This window comes from Pelodiscus sinensis, chromosome 17, assembly GCF_052426305.1.
Source record: "Pelodiscus sinensis isolate ZL-2025 chromosome 17, ASM5242630v1, whole genome shotgun sequence".
NCBI classification, from domain to species: Eukaryota; Metazoa; Chordata; order Testudines; family Trionychidae; genus Pelodiscus; species Pelodiscus sinensis.
In genome coordinates, this window is record NC_143068.1 from 26163151 (window position 1) to 26185318 (window position 22168).

General features: G+C 47.0%; 1 long non-coding RNA gene and 1 pseudogene across 1 annotated transcript; both read left to right on the plus strand.

Moving 5' to 3' along the window:
* Positions 1-426: 426 nt before the first annotated feature.
* LOC149523471 (uncharacterized) lies at positions 427-20822 on the plus strand (annotated as a pseudogene).
* Positions 1053-13487, plus strand: LOC112547339 (uncharacterized). Its single transcript, XR_016347047.1, has 3 exons — positions 1053-2077; positions 2903-3467; positions 6170-13487. It is a non-coding gene; the product is annotated as an uncharacterized LOC112547339 (long non-coding RNA).
* Positions 20823-22168: the final 1346 nt, after the last annotated feature.

The following is a 22168-nucleotide window of genomic DNA, read 5'->3' on the forward strand; positions in this document are numbered from 1 at the left end:
ACTAACACAGCTACCCCTCTGAGACATCTGTTATATAACTGAACTTCAAGAACTGAACTCAGGTTGGTATGTATATTGATCTTTTAACCAATACTCTTATTCTTTTTTAATACATTTTAGTTTAGCTAATAAGAATTGGCTTTAAGCGTGTATCTGGGATAGGTCTGAAATACTCATTGACCTGGAGGGTGATGTGTCCAATCCTTTTGGATCGGTAGAACTTTATTTGACTGGGGTGTTTGGATAGTGGCCTGAGGCTGGATACTTTGTGGGAACTGCGTGGTTTGGACTTTGATTGACCTCCAATAAGGTCAGTAAGGCCAGAAGCTGTTTGAGCTGGCTGGGGATTATAAATATTGGGAAAACCACCAGCTTTGGGGATTGGCCATCTCATTTCTTGCAGTGCTCTCTAACTGAGTGATCTAGATGGTTCCCCTGGGAACCCACAAATCACAGGGAGCTAAAGTGGCTTTGCTTTACAGTGAGGGCCCGGGCTTAGTTTTTTTACAGGACTCAAGCATGGAGAATGGAACTGGCTGGAAAAAAGACAATTCTACTTCATGACAACTTTTGATGTTTTTGACTTTTCTTTTTTCATTCCACACTGGACTCAAAAGAACTTCCAAACATTTTTGCAAAATTAAATAGGGTCAAAACATCATTGTTTGGATCAGAACAGCCAGGTTTTTGTTCTCTCTTTGTAGCTCTTCCCCTTCTGCCTCCATTCTGTTGAAACTTGCATAAATATTGATACATCTTCACAACATTTTGTTTTTGATGCAATGGGCCTTTTCAGAAATAAAGTTTAGTCAATACCTTTCCAGACCACTGTCACAGAAAAGTAACAAGTTTGCCATCCTGGGTAGATTCCTTGCATATTTCTGAGCTGGACTTTGGAACAACTGAAGAAGTGTTTACTCCCTATGAAATCATCCCAGGTTTTACAGTAAGTTGGGTGCATTGTGGGACAGGTCTGTATGTGTTACACACTGTAGATGAGTCCAATAAAAACACTTCAGGGAAGAATTGTTTTAGACATAGTCCATAAGGCTGGTAATTACTTGCTTTAATATCAAGCTGTATTGCATTGATCCAGTGAGCTTCTGAAGACTGGAAAGAATACAAACACCGATAATTCATTATTACAGAGCCAGCTGCCCATTCTTTATTAAAAAGAGCAAGTCACAGGAACTCCCAAGGAAGGAAGATATTTGGGTGGTAGACCACTATCTGCATTTTGTATTTGATCACAGTGGGACCAATGTTACCTGTAAGCTGTGCATTCGTGCGGCGACACAGGAGAGGTTCAGATCCCACCCAGCTGATGAGAAGAGCATTCACAGCTAAGTTTTGTTTCTACTGGCAGTGCACATTCACATATGCTTTGGTGCACATGCCACAAATTTATTCTGCACTATTTCTCGGCTTGACATCATGTCTCTGATCTTTCCCTGTAAATATGAGTCACATCTCTTTGTCTTTCAGGGAATATAATGTTATCATCTGTAGTACAGTGAACTTTTGCCCATTTCTTTCGGATTAATGTTAGATCCAATGTCGTGAATAATTCACAGAGCCTTATTTAATATAATTTTTCTGACAGCCAGTGGCTGGGAATAGCATTTTGGGACATGCTGTTTGCAACCAATGAACTCCAAAAATAAAGAATTGATGCTTATCCCGTGTGAACTGGGAGCATACAGTATGGGAGGGAAATAAAGAAGAGTAGGCATGTACCTTTCAAAGGAATTGCTGATAATTCTTTCATAAGAATAATGTGAAAAAGCTGAATATTGACATATCCTCACAGTTTTCTCTTTCTTGCTGTCACATGGCATGATACTAACCTGTATAATGATCAGTTACACATTGGCACAAACTGGTCAGACAAGACAGGATTTCCCCAATGTGATGGTGCTGGCAGTTGTGGTGTGAGGCCATATAAGGAAACTACACATTGTAGATTGAAAACAAACTTCGACAACTGGAGGACTCTGGGCTCTTCCATGTCTTCCTTGCTGCAAAACCCTGCTGCATTTCCAAAGAGTTTGTTTTCGGTATGCAATGTATGTGTCAGGTGATAGAAATGTAGCCGTGTTAGTCTGGGGTAGTTGAAGCAAAATGCAGGACAATGTAGCACTTTAAAGACTAACAAGATGGTTTATTAGATGATGAGCTTTCGTGGGCCAGACCCACTTCCTCAGATCAAATAGTGGAAGAAAGTAGTCACAACCATATATACCAAAGGATACAATTTAAAAAAATGAACAAATATGAAAAGGACAAATCACATTGCAGAACAGAAGGAGGATGCGGGGGGGTGGGAAGGGGGAGGAAGGAAGGTAAGTGTCTGTGAATTGCTGATATTAAAGGTAGGGAGAGTGGGATGTTTGTGAGTTAATGGTATTACAGGTGATAATTGGGGAAACTGTCTTGATAATGGGTGAGAAAGTTCAAAGACTTGTTAAGTCCCTGGTGGTAAGTGTCGAATTTTAACATGAATGAACTGTCATTCATGTTAAAATTCGACACTTACCACCAGGGACTTAACAAGTCTTTGAACTTTCTCACCCATTATCAAGACAGTTTCCCCAATTATCACCTGTAATACCATTAACTCACAAACATCCCACTCTCCCTACCTTTAATATCAGCAATTCACAGACACTTACCTTCCTTCCTCCCCCTTCCCACCCCCCCGCATCCTCCTTCTGTTCTGCAATGTGATTTGTCCTTTTCATATTTGTTCATTTTTTTAAATTGTATCCTTTGGTATATATGGTTGTGACTACTTTCTTCCACTATTTGATCTGAGGAAGTGGGTCTGGCCCACGAAAGCTCATCATCTAATAAACCATCTTGTTAGTCTTTAAAGTGCTACATTGTCCTGCATATGTGTCAGGTGTGCATTTGCCAGTATCCCAGTGAAGATAGCTTCTGTCATCTACGCATATCTGTGTGGGTGTGCAGGATCTCAGGGTTTGTGTTGTGTGTGAAAGTGTGTTGGAGAGTGATCTGGTACAGCCCCTGCACAGATAGATATGTATTTGGTATATGTGCCTACAAGTTGCTGGTACTTGTGCATATTGGTTTGTGTTGTGTGTGGCTGTTTTCATGCAGAGGTGAGGTTCTAGTGCTTGTGCATTCAGGAGGTTGTCACACCAGACTTCACATACTCACGTGGTAGCCTTCTCTCCCCATTTTATAGGGGGAAACTGAGGCACAGAGCTATGCTTGACTTGCTCAAGAACACACAGCATTCCATGGCAAAGCCAGGGCTAGACCCCAGAAGTCTTCTCCCTTGTCAGTGGTGTGACTCCTGCTGTGCTTGTGCAGAAAACATCATTGCTACTACTTGTTATTTACAGAGCCTGGTACTTTTACAAAGCACATTCATTCTGCCCCTCCACCTAAGCCCTAAAGTCTAAGTGAAGGATTCGGCAGCAGGGGAGAAGAACATGAAGAAGGTAAGGCTGAGAGTCCAGATCACTTGTGAAACTAGTGCAGGCCTCTTGAGGGTTACTGAAGTCGAATGTACTAATTTGTATTCAGTCTAGACACAAGGGTTCTGTGCAAGATTTTGCAATTTTAACTTTACTACGTTTGTAGAGTAAAAGGAAAACGCACGTGCTTTATTTACATTATTGTATTTTTCAAAAACGTAGGGAAAAAGTTTGCATTAATAAAAGAAGAATAGAGCTTGCAGGTAGACAGTATTTTCAGTTTTTCTCTCTTTTGCTAGGATAAAAAAGGGGCTGGAGATTCAGAAATGAGGGCAGGGGACCGGGAGGGTTGGGGGCTCAGGGTGGGGTGGAAGTGCTGGAGTGAGGGTGGTGCACTGAGGGACAGGGTTCGGGGGACAGGGGGCTCAGGGCAGGGGTGGAGGTGCAGATGTCAGACTGGGGTTCTGGGAGTGGAGGGGCTGAAGTCAGACCAGGGGGTGAGGACTCAGAATAGGGCTGGGAGTGCAGGATTGAGAACAGGGGGCTGAGAGTGTGGGGGAGCTGAGGGCAGCGGTGAGGGTGCAGAGGTTGGTGTGTGTGAGGGCTCAGGGCAGGGGTGAGGGTGCAGAAGTCAGGGCAGAGGGCTGGTGAGAAGTGAGGGAAGGGGGATAGGAGGGTTGGGGCTCAGAGCAACAGTGGACGGGGCTGGACTGAAGGCAGGGGTTGGGGGCTGAGGGCACAGGGTTTGGTGTGGGGGGCTCAGGGAAGGGAGTGGGATGCAGGAGTGAGGGCAGGGGGTTAGGTGTGGGGGGGCTCAGGGCAGGGGATGAGGGGTGCCGGAGTTAAGGCAGAGGTGGGAGGCTCAGGGTAGCGGGTGTGGTGCAGAACTGAGGGAAAGGGCCTAGGAGGGTTGGAGAGTCTCCAGGCACAGGATGGAGAGTGCTGGAGTGAGAGCAGGGGGTGGGGGCTTAGGGCAGAGGGTTTGGTGTGTGCCGAGGCTGAGGGCCCTCTGGCACTGTATTGGTCCTAGCTCTTACCATTTAGGAGGAGTTCTTGAACAAGCAGGCTGGCAGATAGACACACAAACCGTCATCATATATATAGTAGCCCATTGTCTGCGAGTCTGTAATGCTGAAATGCTGGCTGTTCCCTCTGGGTGGCGCTGTTGCCTCCTGCTGTGGTGCTCGGCTGACTTCTGTGCCACTCAGCTGGGCTGCCACGGGGAAGCAAGCGGCACAAGCAGCCACTTGCGCCACTTGCTCCCCCGCGGCGGCCCGGCTGAGTGGCACAGAAGTCAGCCAAGCGCCACGGCGGGAGGGGAGGGGGGGCAGGGTGGTGATGTATATGGCCAGGGGGCAGAGCCTGGCTGTGTACGTCACTGCCTCGCCTCCCTTCATCTCCCACCATGGCGCTCGGCTGACTTCTGCGCCGCTCAGCCGGGCCGCCACGAGGGAGCCCAAATGGCTGCTTGCTCCACTTGCTCCCCCACGGCGGCCCGGCTGAGCGGCGCAGAAGTCAGCCGAGTGCCACGGCAGGAGGCAAAGGGGGGAGGGGTGGTGATGTGCTGCGTGACAGCAGCTCCAGGCCCCACCCCCTGGCAGTGAACATCACCACCCCATGCTCCTTCGCCTCCCGCTGTGGCGCTCAGCTGACTTCTGCATCGCTCAGCTGGGCCGCCGCGGGAGAGGAAGCGGAGCAAGCGACCGTTTGGGCTCCACGCTCCCCCGAGTGAGAGGCAGGAGTGGGAGGAGAAGAGAAAGATAGAAACAGAGAGAGAGGCAGGAGATGGAGGAGAGCTGAGAGAGAAAGAGAGAGAGGTGGAGGCAGTAGGAGGAGGAGAGAGAGAGAGAGAGAGAGAGAGAGACGGAGCCAGAGACTGGAGGTTCAGGAGAGAAGACCGACATGGAGGAGAGACCTGAAAATCCCGTCTTATGATGGTCTAATTGGCTAGTAGATAAATAGATAGATAGATAAAGTGCTTAGAAAGGGCTCGGTGTCCCTTTCTAGTTAGCCAGAGTTACAGTCAACAAATACCTGGCTTGAGTTCCCTTATCAATGCTCCTTGCAAAAAACCAACCAACCAAACAAAAACAACCAACCAACCAACCAACACCTACATCCAGTGACAAAATGGACCAGCTCCATTGGCCCTGCTGGCTGAGGGCCTCCCCTCATGTTAGGGCAGGGACAATTGATCATGTTGGTTCATGTTGTGCCAGGGCTGGTCCTGGGTAACGGAAGGGGGGACTTGTCTCTGGGGCCCCTGGAAAGCGTGGACCCTTGGGTAGAAGGGGCAGGCATAGAGGCAGCTAGCTCTCAGCACCACCCAGACTGTGCCATGCCTTCCCTAGCCTTAGCCCTCAGCACTGCCTGCACCATGCCATCTGCGGCTCTCCTAGTGATTTAATGGGCACAGGTTCCAGCCACTGCAGCTGTTGCAGTAGTGGAGGTGTCAGCCCAGAGCCCTGGGCCCTTTTAAATCTCTGGGCCCTGGGGCAATTGTTCCTTTCCCTCCATCACCTCTGTCTTGTGCTTATTCTACTTTCAAGTGCTATTTCTGTATCCACACTGTTAGGGTGCGTCTACACTACAGGGTTTAACTCGAAATAAGCGATGCAAATTGAGCTACGTCAATTGCATATCTTCCTTCAAAATAGGGAGCGTCTACACAGCACTTATTCTGAAATAAAGCACTCTTCCTCCAACTTTCCTTATTCTTCATACAGTCAGGGTTACAGGAGTCAGAGTAAGAAGTCCTCCAGCTTGACAGTATTTTGACACCACAGGAGAGTCCCGATTATCTGATGTAAACATGACCAAGGGGTGGTCGGATTAATGAAAATGTCAGATAAAACAGAAACTGGTATGAAATCAGGTTTATTACTAATTATTCTCCAGAACAACTAACATACTGTAATATTATTCTACAGAACAACTAACAGAATACTGTAGAGCAAAACGCTAAAGTTATTGTTTAAACAAATTAGTGATTGAAGTTTGTTTCCCAGCTTTGTTTCTCTTCCTTGTGGCGAGGTCACACCAGCATCTCAATAACATAACATCACTAGCAGTTGCCTCCCCTTGTTGTTCAACGTAAGCCAGTGCCTCCTCAAGAGCCTTGACCCCTTCGCTATGACTAATTCTCTCCGTTTTGTCATTGTCATTTGTATCTTCAACTTCATCATCTTCATTGTCATTGTCATCCCGATTCACAAGAGCTATTATGTTGCGGTCAGTCAGTTCCTGTTGCTCGTCTTTCTCCATCCATTCCTGAATATCATCATCATTCACCTTCTCGTAGCCTGGAATTTGTTGTAGCAAAGGTAGCAGGTTATCACAATTTTCTTGCATCATTTCTTGTGTGTTTTCGTCATTCAGAAGTAACTTTCTCCATGATCTTGCCAGAGTTATCGGTTCAATCTCTTCCCATGATTGTGCGATCCAATAAATAACATCTTTTATGTTCACTGTCCTTAGCTTATCTAGCATACCATTTCCATTGTCTATCGCCTCAATGATCGTAGTTAAAAGCTTATGACAATATTTTCTCTTTAACGCTTCAAGCACACCCTGGTCCATAGGCTGACACAACAAGGTGCTATTAGGAGGAAGAAAAATCACTCTAATGTTCCCACGGAGCATTCATCTTCATGAGGATGAGATGGCGCATTATCAATGACAAGGATTGCTTTCCTTGGTAGGTGTATGGAATTCAAAAATTGTTCAACTTCAGGAAGAAATTCATTGAAAAACCAGCCTCAGAAAATTGCTGAATCCATCCATGCATTCTTCTGATTCTTGTACGAAACGGGTAGAGCACTAGGCGATATGTTTTGGAAAGCTCGTGGGTTTTTTTTGACTTCCCAATAAATGTGAGTCTTAGTTTGTGGTTACCAGTAGCGTTACTACAGGATAGAATCGTCACTCTTTCCTTACTCCGTTTATACCCAGGAGCTGAAGCTTCAGCCCAGGAAACTAAAGTTTTTGAAGGCAGCATTTTATAGTTTAAGCCTGTCTCATTGCAGTTATAAATCTGCTCATATGATAATCCTTCATTTTCAATGAGACAGTGAAAATTTGCTTTACATTTCAGAAACCCTTCCAGATTTGCTGATAATTTTTCACCACATATACTGAGCTGTCTTAACTTCTATCGTTTTTTCCAGCGATCAAGCCAGCCTACACTAGCCGTGAAATCAAGTTCCCCTTCATTAAATTCCTTTTGGAAACTCAGGGCTTTCTCTTGCAGAATCTGGCCTGGGATAGCCATGCCCTTTTCCCTTTGCTGTGTGAATCATAAGAACAAAGCTTCACTCACTTTTTTCATATTCACATTTTTTCATTGTTTTTCTGTCCTTCAGTCCTGCAATTGAAGGTTGATCAGAGCACCACTTTTCTAACTCACTTCTTTTCCTCTTCCGGTCACCAACTGTAACCCCACACCGAGTTCAGATGCAATTTTTTGCATGGACTCACCTTTGTCTATTGTCGTTAATGCTGCAAGTTTTTGTTCAATGAAAAGAACCACTTTTTTTCTCTTTCCACATGCCATGTTCCTCAAATAATAAAATTATATTATACAGTATTGCACTGAAGGGAAAATGGAATTGGAAAAATGAAACGTAATCACAGTAGAAACATAAATGAAACACAAATCACAGCAGAAACATAAATCACTGGTGCAAAGTAGGAAATGAAGGCACGGCCATAGCGGTATGTGACACATGGACATGTAAAGAGCACGTCGAATGTCTATGTCAGATAAACCGGAAGGTCGGATGAGTGAAGATCGGATATCCTGGACTTCACTGTATTTCGAAATAGCTGCCTGCTGTGTAGACACAGACTAAGGGTATGTCTACACTGCCACCCTAGTTTGAACTAAGGTGGCTAATGTAGGCATTCGAAGTTGCAAATGAAGCCCGGGATTTAAATATCCCGGGCTTCATTTGCATCATGCTGGGTGCTGCCATTTTTAAATCCCCCTTAGTGCAGACTCCGTGCCCGTGGCTACACGCGGCATGGAATAGGTAGTTAGAATTAGGTTCTCTAATTCGAACTACCATTACTCCTTGTGGAACGCCACTGGCCAGACCCTGCTAGCCAGGATGTAATTATAGGGACAAGGGGTGGAGATGGGTAGCCTTCCCCCTTCAGCCAAGCAGGATCAAAGTCTTCTCACAGAATCTTTTGCTCAGCTGTGGAGGTAAGGGAATGGTGAGAAGAAGAAAAAGCTCTGAGGCGCTAGTACAGCCATGCTCCAATTTCTCCCTTCTTCAGCTGCTACCACTCCCTGGCTTAGCCACACTCTCAGAAGTAAGCCAGCTGCCTCCTGAGTAAGAAATCCACGTGGCTGCTCAGATGTAGCAGTAGGTCACCAGGTGGTTGACTTAGCTGACCATGGCCACTGAGATCTCCAGGTCCTGAGCTTTCAGTCATCCCCACGTCCTCATAAACCCAGTGGGGAAAAGATTCCTCACACGACAGACACCCCAACGGGTGAGATTTTGGATGTGAAGGATTATTTCCCCATCCTGTCTGGGGTCGAGGAAGCAAGGTGCAAAATGAGACAACCTCCACAAAAGCAACTGAGTAAGGAGGGAGCACAAAACTCCCCCTTCTCCCTGGCCATGGTGCTGGGCGTTCGATGTGGAAGAGCACAATGGGAATGTGATGAACAGTTGGTGCCCTATTGTTCTTCTTTACAGAGGCCAAAGTCTTCCACAGCAGATGGGTGCTGTTGTCCTGGCTTCTGTGCTGGATGACATAGATCCTGGGGAGAGCTTTGTAGATCTAATCGAGGAAGAGAGCCAAGAATCTCAGCTTAGAAATACATAACTCAGATGTTTCTTGGCTCTCTGCTGCAACACCACTCTATGCTGTACACTTGAGACTTGGATCTTATTCTGTGCTAGGTAACATATCATGCAGTGCATCTGAGACTTGGCAGAGCTTTGCATGGGAGATGAATAGCAGTAGGTTGCAAGAGCAAAGAAGACATGAATTGACACCACCTCCAGCAAGTCGCTGTTCATTGTATTGTCACTTCATAGGATCCTGCTGCATTTAGAACTACAACACAACAGAGCATCATCCAAACAACCTACATGCGGGAACCAAATACAGGACCAGTGATCACAGTGACCTCCTCAAATGCTTTCTGCTGTCTTGGCTAAATTCCAGCCCCACTTTGCCAACCAGAACTTCTCTCTCATTTCAGTTAGAGAAGATATTCTTCATTTCCCTGCCTAGAATCATGCTGGTGCAGTTGGCTGCTCTGTTCCAGTCCAGACATAGGTGCATTTCAGTGGTGGCTGAGTAATCCTTGTATATCTGCACAGTCTGTAAAATGCTCTGGGACTGTCCAGGATAAAAGGTACTCTACAGATCTATTATTTCTACTGTCGCTATTACTGCTCCTCCGCATAGATGGGTATCTATCAGGCTTTGTACTATGCATTAGAAGTAAACCATAAAGTGTATTGTCTGCAGAAAATAGATGCTGCTTTTACATTTGTCCTGTTGACCGTGCACATATAGAAAACGAAGTAATGATTTGTGCATATCTTTTATTCCTATGTAGACTACAGCAAACATTCCAGTGCTGCTTCCATTGCCAGCTAACTAACAATCAATAGCATCAGAAATGTTTATCATTACATATAACCACGTCAGACAAACCATTGGCAGGTGGGCTGCACGTCATCTTCATACCGGGCTGAAGTCCTAGGTACACTCTCTCCAGTGTGTACTAATGTGTCCTGGGGAGAGGCTTCGGAAATTCTATAGATGAGGACTCATCCTGGTGTTGATGGTGGAATGGATAGTCCCACCTGTACACAGTAGCAGCTCCCTCATAGCTGTGGGCCTCATAAGCTGAGATCCAAGCAATGAAAGAAACCACTACTCTCAGGGTGTGTCTAGACTCCAGGGTTTTTTCGAAAAAACTTCCCCTGCATCTAGACTGCTGTTGCATTCTGTTGACAGTAAATCGAAAGAATGCGACAGTTGTTTTGACCACGGAAAACCTCGTTTTACGAGGAAGAACGCCTTTTTTTTTGAAAGTGCTCTTTTGAAAAAAGGCGCTATGTAATGCAAACTGTGCTTTTTTGAAAGAGCATCCAGACTGCCTGGGTGCTCTCTTTCAAAAAAGCGGCTTGCTTTTTCGAATGTACTGGTTGGAGTCTAGACGCTCTTTTTTCAAAAGAGTCTTTTTTGAAAGTATCTTTCAAAAGTATCTTTCAAAAAAGCCTCTTTCGAAAGAGGCTTGTAGTCTAGACGTAGCCTTAGTGGCTGTGATGACAACTCTGGAGTCAGTGTTAGGAGATGACACACCTACTTCTCCATGCAGAATACCTTCCCTGGTGTAAATCAGTATCACACTACTGAAATCAACAGTGCTGCATGTGATGTCACCACTGCCCTGAGTCAGTGACCAACTCCCGAGGCCAGGGTAACTGAGAAACTTAGAATTAAGTTTGAGAAGGCTCAGTCTGTAACTGCTCCAGTGGCTAGATATCAATGAGTAGAGCTGGTTAGAAATGGGATTTTTTTCCATTGACAATTTTGAGCTTCATCAAAATATCAAAATCTAGAATATTTCCATTCTAAAATGCTGCTGCGGTGCCTCATGCTCTTGTTATCTTCTATAGCTCAGACAACATCTTCCATGATCTACTCTCATAGTGCATCATGGTTGTCACTCTTTGTGACAACTGTTACTTAGTTGAAAACCCAATTTTCTGTTGAAAAATATTTTTGACAGAAAGTTTTCACCCAGTCCTAGCAGAAAGCTAGGCCTCAGAGTGTAGCCTTTCCCTGCATCCCCACATCCACCCTGCCTGTGATGCTGCTGGGCCCACTGCAGACAGGAGCTGCTCTGGATGACTGGAGCAGCCCCTGTCCTCGGTGCACTCCATGGGGCTGGAGTAGCCCCTTGCCCACAGCACTAGCTCTGGCCCTGGCCCAGCCTTGGAAGAGGGTTGGAGCAGTGGAGCCAGAGCTGAGGCAGAGCCAGCCAGTTAGGGCCCAGCTGGGGCTGTATAAATAAGGGCTCCTGGAGGGGCAGAGACAGACTCACTCCTGCACCAACTGTGGAGCAGGAAGGACCTAGCTGCCAGAGATGCTGGAGGCTTCCTGATACAGAGCAGGGCTGGGGAAAGGCGGGCAGAGCTGGGCATGCTCCCAGGCTGCAGGGTCTGACACTAGGCCTGAGGCTACTAGAACTGCAGGGAGGCAGCCAGGACAGCAGAAAGCAACAGGTCCACACTCCTTGCCAATGACGAGTGGCCATGTCAGATAGCAGTTTGCCCCTGAGGCGGGGGCTAGATGATGACTGGCAGAGGGTCACTGAGGTAAGGTGGGCATAGGAGATTGTGGGTTCACTGGGAGGGAGGACCCCAGAGTGTGGGGGCACTGCAGCAGGGCAGTATCCAGAGGGGAGGATTGCTGCTGTCTGGGAGGGACGTGGCTCCTGACACAAGGTGGGGGAGCTATTATTAAAAGGTAACAACAGGTGAGACACCGGCCAGAAGAGGGCGCTCCATCACTGAATGAAGCAGATTCCCTGAATGACCAGCAGGAGGCGCCCTGGCGGTGAGTCCCACCCTGTTACACTTTCACATCCCTGATGTGAACAGCTCCAACTTGAGAGCATGCCCAGGAGGGGGTGATTATCAGCACCAGCATTTTGCAGGAGAGTTTGATGTTCAGATGCCTTGTTCTTTTTTAGTGCCCACAGCTTGTATTTAACCCTTGGATAACTTTTAGTTAAACAGCTCAGAACTTTAACACAACACCAACACTGCCTGGTGCTGATTACAGCTCACAGCTCACTGGAAACCAGAAGCCTGCTTCTCAGCTTGGAAAGTGGCCTGTGATCCCTGCAGCCACAAGCAGCAAGAGCAGCTACTCGGCTAGAGTTTGGTGCTAAATTTCCTGAGCACCTAAAAGAGGATCCAGCCTTTCTGCCGTTGTGTCTCCCTATCTGCTCAAACAATTCAGGATCTCGGCTCTGCCAAGGCAATTATGCGTGTGTTATCAAAGCTATTATTCCAAAGGGGTTTATGTGGTCATTAAAATAATGAAATATGAAGGAGGATGACTCGCGGCAGCTGCTGAGTAATGCGTCTCGAGAGCTGGATTTGAAGCTTTTTCAATTTCCATTCTCAGCGTGTGCATGGGTCTTGGATGAAGCGACAGCACTTCATCTGCACACTAGCAGCTTGCATAGCTAGTTTTGAAAGGCCCCAGGAATGCATAACAACAAGGAGCCACTCATGCTGGCTGGGAAGAGGCTGAGTTAGAGGAGACATCTCTGGTGCATTGCGAGGGACAAGCCCCACATAAAATATACTGCATTTAGTGCAGCCTTTACAATACACATTCCAGGCAGTCACCAGCTGTTCACCTGCAGCATGGAAGGGCTTTCATAGGTATGAAGCCAGCTAACAGGTGTTACTTTGCCAGTCTCTAGGCGGAGGAAGAACAAAAGCTGCTCCTTACTGTTACCAAGGGCTCAAAGTGAGAGTAAAAAGCAGTTTACTTTTATACAACATCTGCCTTTTCCTTTTCCCCTAGCGCCAAGAGTTTGATCAGCCAGCTCAAAGCAGGAAGCAGAATTTGAGCCAGTGCTTCCTACACATTTGACAAGGCTGATCCAGATGTTGCACACTCCCAATGCTGACTCAGCCTGCACATCTGGAGTGGCACAGAGCTGATGGAGCGGATGGATGAACCTGGCCCGTAGTCACTATTCACTTGCGTAGTCACACACAGGAGTCAGGAAAAGAAGAACACGTTGTTGTATGTGAAAGACTCTGCCTCACACGTTGTTGTATGAATCCTGTTAGCTGTGTGCTTTTCTGGTGTTTTATATCCTGCGAGTGAAGGGTTAATGAGTTCTAAAAATATATTCATGTGGGCTAAACAGATCTATCTATCTATCCCATGATCTTGGTATCTGAAGCTACTGAGCTGCTATTTTCCTGTTGGCTAAAAATTCCAAGGAAGCCATTAAAGGTGATACCTTGTTGCAAGCTGGTACTACTCGCCCCTTGTCTATTTAATTAGCTGGAGTCTAGTTCTTTTCTGTATGTCCCTGTTTTTTCAATACACGGCAAGTACAGCTGTCAAGGCAGTGACTGAGGAACAAAGCTTTTGTGGCCCAATATGCCAACTCCAATGTCTCCTTCAGTTCAAATTAACCCTGATTCTGTCTTTAGGATGTTTAATCCTCGTAAAAATATATCCCTTCATTTTCATTTCTTAAAGCCATTTCACATCACACGCCCAGCCCACTCCTGCGATAGTACACTCAGCAACAAAAGAACCTGGCAGCCTGTCCCCAAGGCCTGGGTGATGTGTCACAGGTTAGGCTTTGACCTGAGCACATATCTTTTAACTGCAGATTGCACTCTAAACACAAACGTGAGTCTGGGTTACAACCTTAAGCTACACGTGTCACTTCTCCATCTGCCTCTGCGTACCTGACTTTGCAATAGTGAAACACCAGGGGCGATGGGAGTCCTCTCATATTTACTGATGAGCTAATTAAAATGCTTTAAAATCCTGTTTATATTTTACCGTGTGCCAACTGTTACCCTTTTTTAACAGTGAACTGTCACATAGGGGGAGAAAACACTCTGAGCAGCTGACTCCAATTAACCAATCCTCTCAGAGGCTTCTGGGAGTGGGAGGGACTTGGGGAATATACAAACCAGGTCCTCCTTGTTCCAGAAAGAGAGAGACAGCTAAAGAACCAAGACAGCACAACTCCCAAGAAGACTAGGAGGCTGATGATGTGCCATGGGGGAAAATCAGATCCAGGATGAGGCAGGAGGAGGGTTGATCCCCTTGTTAAAAAGGTACCGAGTGTAGGGGATAGTTGGGCACAGACTAGGGCGTGCCTCCCTAAGACTTGAAAGGTAAGAGAATTTATGGAGGTGTAGAACTAAAGGCTGTAGGTATCAGGGTTGCCAACCCACAGAAATTTCATTTATGGACAAAATGGGAAAAATGTATGGAGAGACAAATTTTTTTACGGACATAATTTTTATACTATATTAAGACGACATAAGTGGCCCAAAGTGGAAAGTAATCATTGTAATTCATACATCACAAGATCAATATGCTATTTAACTTTCATTTAGTTAGTCATGGTCCTGGAAGTTTTCAGTTTTGTGGATCACATGATTCATGTTACGTCACCTCAACCATTGAGCTAAATAAACAATTAAAACGTCCACTTTCCGCTGCTCTGCAATAAAATGGCGGAAGCAGCACAGAAGAAATTTAATTGCTATAGAACAGTGTTTCTCAAACTGCTCCACGGAGCCCCAGGGCTCCACGAGACATCTCCAGGGACTCCGCGAGGCTGACAAACTGGAAACATCGACAGGTACAACACATGCAATCAGTGGACCGCTGGGGCTCTGCACAAATTTTTACTCATGTAAAGGGCTCTGGAGCCCAAAAAGTTTGAGAACTGCTGCTATAGAATAATTGCTGTTTTTTTACGAAATTTACAGACACCTACATTTTTTTACGGACTTTACAGACATGTCCAATTTCAGCTAATTTTTTATGGACTGTCCATAAATTTACTGACAGCTTCCCCTGGCCCCGCCCCATCTAACTGAGTCACCGCTCTTTTCAGGAGTGTGGAGCTGGCATCCCTCCACTTTGCCCAGAGGCCCAGAAATTCTGTTGCCCCCCCCCACGTCTGCAGCACTGACATAAGCTTATCTCCTGTGATGCAAATGAACTGCTTGAGTTAGCATGTTACCATTCATTTTGGATTGTCTAGTGACACATGCGTTATCAGCAAAAATGCATCCCAGGCCCGGAGTTCTGTGCTTAATCAAACCTATTAGTCATTTAATCTTGTTAAGAAAACATAATTGCAATGCTATCAAATTAAGCAGCAGCATGGAAATGCCTGTTTAATAGCTACTCCTGAGAGAGAAGAGAATTCTGTGATCTATGTACACTTGTCAGCTGTATGCAAATCAGACCCATCTGCCCTCAACCATCATAGGAATTGCTCTACTGGATCAGACCTGGAAACATTGGCTCTAATTACTTGGGAAAGAGCCCTTTGTGACCAGTGTCAGATGGGACCATTATAATATCCAGTTCGTCCTCCTGCTTTAACCCAGGCTAGCAAATTTCATCCAATTACTCTTGTTCTGAGTCCAATCATTTCTGGTTGGCCAAAGTATCTCTTCCAGAAGGGCCCCCCATCTTGATCTGAAGACCTCAAGAGATAGAGAATCCACCACTTCTTCTTCGAGTGATGTCCCTGTGGGTGCTCCACTCTGGGTGCTGGTGCGTCCTCGCGCCGGTTACCAGAAAATTTTCTAGCGGTGCCCCACTGTGCTGCACATGAGCCCTGGTGTCTTCTCGTGCCATTGGTGTCTGTTAGGTGCGTACGCAGTGCAGCCCCCTTAGTTCCTTCTCTACTGTCCTCAGCTGCGGACGGAACTCCATTCTCTCGCCCCTTTTTCTCTAGAAACAACAGAAAAATAGTTAATTCTCCTCAGTTTTATTCTCCTTTCCAAGTTTTTATTCTTACCCAACCCTCTACCTTCAAAAAAAAAAAAAAAAAGGCTTTTCTTAGTGGTTTATCCCTTCACGCCTGGATCCCTAGGCTTTAAACGGTGCGAATCCTGCCGTAAGGCTGTGCTTGTCTCTGATGGGCACGCCTCCTGTATGAAGTGCCTGGGAGAAGGCCATCTGATGCAGAATTTATGAATCTCATGGCTAGAGCATGATGCAACCAATAGGCTGAAAACATATCTATACGAGAAATCTCTTCAGCCTCCGTGGGACGACTTGTCCCCCAGGGCTAAAGCGTCAGACAAGCCAAAAGGTCTGGACAAAAGTCGTCCCTCTACTTCTTCTGGCAAGCCTAAAGCAAAAACCTGGGTTTCCCCAGAAAGATCACGACCCTCGGCACTGAGCTTATCAAGGGTGAGCATAGGCGATAAGCCAGGCACCTCTGGCACAGCATTGTCTAAATCAGTGGCACCGCAGAAAAGAGCTCACTCCACCATTTTCGCTATCGGGGCTTTTTTGCACAAAACAGTTTTTAGCTGTCTACACTGGCCCTTTTGCGCAAAAGCATTTCCGGAAAAGGGCTTTTGACCGAACGGGAACGTCAAAGCATTTGCGCAAGAAGCACTGATTTCAGACAGTAGAACGTCAGTGCTTTTGTGCAAAATTAAGCAGCCAGTGTAGACAGCTGGCAAGTTTTTGCGTAAAAGCAGCTGCTTTTGCAGAAAAACTTGCCAGTTTAGATGCAGCCCCAGAGTTTTATCCAAGACTAGCTGTTGTTATGGCGTACCTACGTCATCAGGGAGTCATAATATTCCCATATCTGGATGACTGTCTTATAAAAGGTACATCCTTCCAGGAGACACAAAACAGTCAATGCTACCACCCATCTTCTACTCACACTTGACTTTCACATAAACTACCAGAAATCTACACTCCAACCCACACAAACTCTAGAGTTTATAGGAGCACACATCGACACTATTGCAGCCTACCCACAACTCTACCCACACACAGATTTGAGGCCCTCCACAATCTCATATCAGTGGCACGCATGACCTCCACTAACACAGTCCGCGAATGCCTCAAGATTCTGGGTCACATGGCTGTCACCACATATGTGGTCCAACTGTCCAGACAACACAAGAGGTGTTTCCAGGCCTGGTTAGCCACACTTTACACCCCTTCCAGGAACCCCATTGCCAAGACAGTCACTATCCCACCATGTGTCCTCAGTTCAGAATGGTGGACGGACCACACAACGTGTTGACATGCGTACCATTTCATCAGTCAACCCCAACACTCACAATTACTATGGACACATCCTTTATGGGATGGAGAGCACCATTTTCGCCATCGGAGCTTTTTTGCACAAAACAGTTTTTAGCTGTCTACACTGGCCCTTTTGCGCAAAAGCATTTCCAGAAAAGGGCTTTTGCCCGAACGGGAACGTCAAAGCATTTGCGCAAGAAGCACTGATTTCAGACAGTAGAACGTCAGTGCTTTTGCACAAAATCAAGCAGCCAGTGTAGACAGCTGGCAAGTTTTTGTGCAAAAGCGGTCGCCATGTTTGAGACAAACATGGTTCCCTTACTTACACAGACTGGTGACAGAGGATCCGTACATCTTTCCCCTGCAATGCAATCTTCTCACTCAACATCACAGCAGAGTTCTCAACCCCAAATCACATAAACTCCACTTCCATGCGTGGCTCCTTCATGGCTCCAAAATGCTGAAAATACCTGTTCAGAACGAGTGAAACAGATATTAATCAATAGCAGGAGGCAGTCCACCAGAAAAGCTTATCTGTACAAGTGGACCAGATTCTCTGAGTGGCTCAAACACAGTCATCCCATCCCTCCTGATACTACCCTTGTCCCCATCATATTAGACTACCTGTTGGAGCTAAGGGAATCTGGCCTATCTTTCAATATGGTAAAGGTACATGCAGCAGAAATAGCTGCCTTTCACTGGACCACAGATGACAACTCTTTCTTTTCAGACCCAGTCACCAGACACTTCCTTACTGGTCTCCAAAATACTTTCCCATTGTTTCAGCCTCCAGTCACGTCCTTAGGAGTTTGACTAAACCGCCCTTTGAGCCTCTAGCAACTTGCTCATGGTTACATCTAGCCATGAAGGTCGCCTTTCTGGTGATCATAACCTCCAGCAGAAGAATGGGGGAGCTTGCCATGTTAATGGCAGACCCCCTCCCCTTATCAAATATTCACTAAGAGCAGAGTAACTCTTCGGCCTCAGCCCAAATTCTCCCAAAGGTCCCTTCTCCCTTTTGTATTAATGAACCCATACACTTACCTGCGTTCTTCCCGAAGCCACACATGTATCCATCCCAAGCTTCATGGCATACCCTCGACATCTGCAGAGCACTCGTGTTCTACATAGATTGAACAAAATCATGGAGAAATTCCTATTCTTCGCTGAACGTTCCAAAGGCTAAGCCGTCTCCTCCCAGAGGATTCCCAACTGGATCTCATCATACATCCACAACAAACAACCACCTGACAGTATCACTGCCCACTCAACCCAGGCTGTGGCTTCCACGACTGCTTTCCTCTGGAAGACATTTGCAAGGCAGCCACCTGGTCATCTGACCACATGTTTGCAAAACACTACACGCTTATCTCTGCCATCACGTCATCTATGGTGGTTGGACAAGCGGTGTTGTCCTCAGCTATAGGGGCAAGGCTCCAAACCTGCCTCCACAATTTGAAGAACGGACACCAACTGCACGAGGAGGTGCCAGGGCACATGCACGCCACGGCGGGGCACTGCTAGAAAATTCTCTGGTCGCCAGTGTGAGGACGCACCAGCACCCAGAGTGGAGCATCCACAGGCACACACATCTTGAAGAACCCCCGTTACTGCACAGGGTGAGTAACTCTCTTTTCCCTTCGTATTTTGCTCCAGGGATTAATCACCATAACTGATTTAAAACAAAGTAAAACAAAAAAATGCCTCATTTCTGATTTGACTTGGCTGCCTTCAGCGTCAGTCCATAGGGTCTTGATCTGCCTTTCTCTGCTGGATTAAAGAACATTGGGCCCAGTATTTTCTTTCTGTGAAGGTTTTTATAGAGTGTGATCAAATTACTCTTGATCTCTTTGAGCTCCCTCAGTCTCTTGCTAAAGGCATTTTTTCCAGACTTTGAATAATTCTTGTGGTTCTTTACTGAACTCTTTCCAATTTTTCTGTTAACTAAGGAATAACCTGCACATAGGGGAAGTATCAGAGGGGTAGCCGTGTTAGTCTGAATCTGCAAAAGCAGCGAGGAGTCCTGTGGCACCTTATAGACTAACTGAAGTGTTGGAGCATAAGCTTTCGTGGGCAAAGACCCACTTCGTCAGATATCTTCCTAACCTTAGGGAGTTAGAAGAGTGTTTTTTGCCCAGGAGCATGAGAGATTTTCTCTCTTCCATAAAGTTTATCTTGATGTATCTGTGAATGCTCCAAGCACCTAGCTAACTGTTACCCGGTCTTTTTCTGAGTCCTGCTAAGCTCTTGGCCTCAGTGGTACTTTGTGGCGGTGAATTCCAAAGCTTGTATGTTGTATGCAAAAGTATTTCCTTTGATGAGTTTGCCTTTCCATTGTCTCCTCCATACTTCTCCATGGGCTCCATTCACCCCAAAATACATTGTGGCTGCGTCTAGATTGGCATGATTTTCCAGAAATGCTTTTAACAGAAAAGTTTTCCGTTAAAAGCATTTTCAGAACAGAGCGTCTAGATTGGCACAGATGCTTTTCCGCAAAAGCACTTTTTGCGGAAAAGCGTCTGTGCTGATTTAGACGCGCTTTTCCGCAAAAAAGCCCCGATCGCCATTTTCGCGATCAGGGCTTTTTTGGGGAAAACAAATCTGAGCTGTCTACACTGGCCCTTTTGTGCAAAAGCTTTGTGCAAAAGGACTTTTTCCTGAACGGGAGCAGAATAGTATTTCCGCAAGAAGCACTGATTTCTTACAGTAGGAAGTCAGTGCTTTTTCAGAAATTCAAGCGGCCAGTGTAGACAGCTGGCAAGTTTTTCCGGAAAAGCAGCTGATTTTCTGGAAAAACTGGCCAGTCTAAACACAGCCTCTCTGTCAGGCAAACTGTGCTTCCCAGCACTGGATCAAAATGGGCTATTGTGACTGGTTAGATTTATTACCAATCACTAACCAACCACTCAGCTAGACACTGGGGAAATCATTCCAGGCTCCATCCAACACAGGGCTGGTCCAACCAAGTTAGTCCCTGGCAGGCCCCCATCTTTATATTTCCGGAGCTTCTGCAGGTACAGGTGACCACAGCTCCCATTGGTTGTGGATCACCATTCCTGGCCAACGGGAGCTGCTGGAAGTGGTGTCGAGGCCCATGCCATTTCTTACTGCTCCTATTGCGTGGGAATGGCAACCCACAGGAGCTGCGATCACCAGTACCTGCGGAGGTGCAGGTAAATATAGTGGCAGCAGCCCGCTGGGGCTAACCCTGGTGAACCCACCATGGTTTTATTGCCCACCCAGATCTAACAACAGTTCAGAGAACCTGTTTCTTTTGCTGCCTTGGAAGGAGTCAGAGTCACAGGACAAAGCTGTGCTGCCCTCTGGCTGCCAGTCTGGTCCCCACAACCAGCTCTCGCCTGGGCATCCTTCATCTGTTTCAATGCAGCTCCTCCAGTGGACGGATCCAAGACCTCCTGAGCCTCCTGCTCACTGACATGGTGTCATCATTGCAGAGGCTTTGCTGGGGCCAATGCAACCGAGCGATGCATCCGAATCTGCTGTCGGCAGCTAAGGGCAACCGAGAAGCAGGGACATGAAGCGATTTTCTGACTAGCAAAGGACTTAGCTGCTGCATGAACAAGTGCCTTTGTTTGCTATAGTGTGTGGGGTGCTAGCCAAGCCCATCACATGGAGGGTGAGTGAATGAAGAGCTTGTCAGCCCCACCCCTTGATTTCCCCTAATCCCATTCCCAGGCAGGGAGAGTCACAAGAGAGGGACTGTGAATCATGCTGCTCAGCAGCATTAAAGCATGTGGCCTCTCCCCGCCCTCTGTACTGCCCAGGCGGGGTCTGATGTACAGAGCTTTTCCCCTGATGCGGGATGGGTGTGTGGGTGTAATGAAAAGCAAAAGACAAGGGGGTAGAGCACAGCGCCTTCAGCCAGAGACATTCCTGTAAGGTGCCACCCCATCACAGAGCCCTTCCTAATACCCAAGCTGTTTTACCCTCCCTTCCCAGCCCTTTTGCAAGCCAAGATCCTTGTGGTATCTGATCAGAATCATACCAGGTGATTTCCTAGAGCTGGTGTCATGGCTGCTCCAGAGGCAGATTGCAGGCAGCTGGGGAAGCCCTGGAAAACATTCACCAAAGCTCAGAGCCCAGGCAGCTGGGGGAAGCCCCCACATCCAAATCCCCATTGCAGGCCTGGGACGAGAGAAGCTTTCACTCCCTGTTGTGCCCTGGGGACATGGCACAGGACAGAGCTTCTCCGGTCGTGGGGCCGCAGTGCGGGGAGAAAGGAGCCAAAGAGTTTGCAGGGTTGTAGTGGGGGGCCAGAACGGAGGGACTCTGGATGAAACAGGGGCTGGTCCTGGGAGAGGGGCAGAAAAGGGTGTGGCTGTGGGTGAGGCATCAGGCAGATGGGGTGGGGCAGGGCCCCCAATTACTCTGACCCTGGACCCCGACAAACCTTAATCCACCTCTGGGCTGCTCCTGGGGACGCTCTCGGCCCATCTAGAATGCAGGAAGTGACTCTGGGAAAAGGGAAAGTGATAAGTGTGGTAAAAACCCAGCCATGGGACAGCCCCGACTTCCAGGAACATGCCCCAACCCAGAGGCTGCCAGATCTGTCCTAGGCTGAGACAGGGAGTGGGTGAAACCCAAGGGCATCCCCAAAACCCAGCTACCACAAGAAGAGGGAGAGGGCTAGAACTTCCTGCCCTGGGGATGGCACTTAATCTGTAAGGGTATGTCTACACTACCCTCCTAATTCGAAATAGGAGGGTAATGTAGTCATACCACAATTGCAAATGAAGCCCGGGATTTGAATTTCCCGGGCTTCATTTGCATAAAGCCGGCGCCGCCATTTTTAAAAGCCGGCTAGTGCGAACCCCGTGCTGCGCGGCTACACGCGGCACGGATTAGATAGTTCGGATTAGGCTTCCTAATCCGAACTA